The following is a 1,486-nucleotide window of genomic DNA, read 5'->3' as shown; positions in this document are numbered from 1 at the left end:
CTTAAAAACTGTAATGGCAGGGGCCAACATTTTGGAATTGATATTGATGGTCTGAAAATGCTTGTTTAGTCTAACCTAAGGCAACACTCTTGTGAAATGGCTCTGAAATTGTATGTCTCTCATGAAACAATATGTAAACATCTAAGGAATATGAGAAAAACTCCATATAGGAGGTGTTTGGGTGCCTCATGAACTCTCTCATGATCATCGTTTCCAACGTGTGAACATTGCTTTGTCTCTTCTGGCTCATAATGCTTGTGAACCATTTTTGGACAGAATTGTCACCGGTGATGAAAAATGGATTCTCTATGTGAATATTGAACACCAAAAATAATGGCTCAGTCCTAGACAAAAACCACTTCCAACCCCAAAACCTGGACTCCATCCACAGAAAGTGATGCTTTGCATTTGGTGGGACATCAAAGGAGTAATTCATTTCGAATGCCTCAATCCACAGCGAACTGTCAATGCAGAGATCTATAGTCAGCAACTGGAACATTTAAATCAAGCCCTTCATCAGAAACACCCTTCACTCGTCAATCGGAAAGGTGTTCTCCACGACAATGCATGTCCACATGTGGCATGTTTGACACAACACAAGATTGTGGAGTTGAGTTGGGAATTTCTCCCTCACCCACCATATTCTCCAGATATGGCACAATCAGATTACCATCTTTTTCATTCGCTGCAACACCATCTTATTGGGAACATGTATGCAAATGTGGAAGGTGTTAAAGAGGACATCGACATGTTTTTTGTTTCAAAGCCAAATGATTTCTTTAATCAGGGCATTAGCAACCTGATTGTAAGATGGAAAATAGTCGTCAATAAGAATGGAGACTATTTCATTTAATAAATCTTTTGTTTTGATACTTAAGTTGTTCGGGTTTTTTTTTCATCTAAAAAAAAGTGACATTAATTTCTTGATGACCTAATGTATAAAATGGATGATGCACTACATTGGGCATATAATTAGATTTTAGGGTAGGTTGGTAGAGATTATGATGAGTAGTAAAAGCAAATTAGGTTTACACCTGCCCCATGCTTGGTATTGTTGGCACACAAAAATATAACTAATAAAAAAGAAACAAACAAGTGTAATAAAAACATTTTTAAATTTTATAAAGACAAGTAGGGATCAATATATACATAATTTAGCTAGCTATGGTAATATAGAAGGTTCTAATGCAACAAAAAGTATTGAAACAAGAAAGTCAAACTACAAAAACTGAGTTACTTAAATTTTATCCCTACATCAGCTCAGATTATCATGATTACAGTGATTTGCCAAAGTAGGGATAAAGTTTTAAGTAACTCAGTTTTTGTGGTTTGACTTTCTTCTTTTGATGCTTTTTATAGCATTAAAACTTTCTATATTACTATAGCTAGCTAAGTTATGTATATTTAATCCCCACTTGTCTTCATAAATATTTTTAATTATACTTGTTTTTACTAAATTACTGGTATAACTTGAAGAGATTTCAAA

The sequence above is a fragment of the Limulus polyphemus genome, unplaced genomic scaffold (assembly GCF_000517525.1).
Source record: "Limulus polyphemus unplaced genomic scaffold, Limulus_polyphemus-2.1.2 Scaffold349, whole genome shotgun sequence".
Classification (NCBI taxonomy): Eukaryota; Metazoa; Arthropoda; class Merostomata; order Xiphosura; family Limulidae; genus Limulus; species Limulus polyphemus.
The sequence above is the reverse complement of the archived record's forward strand: the minus strand, read 5'-3'. Positions refer to the sequence as shown.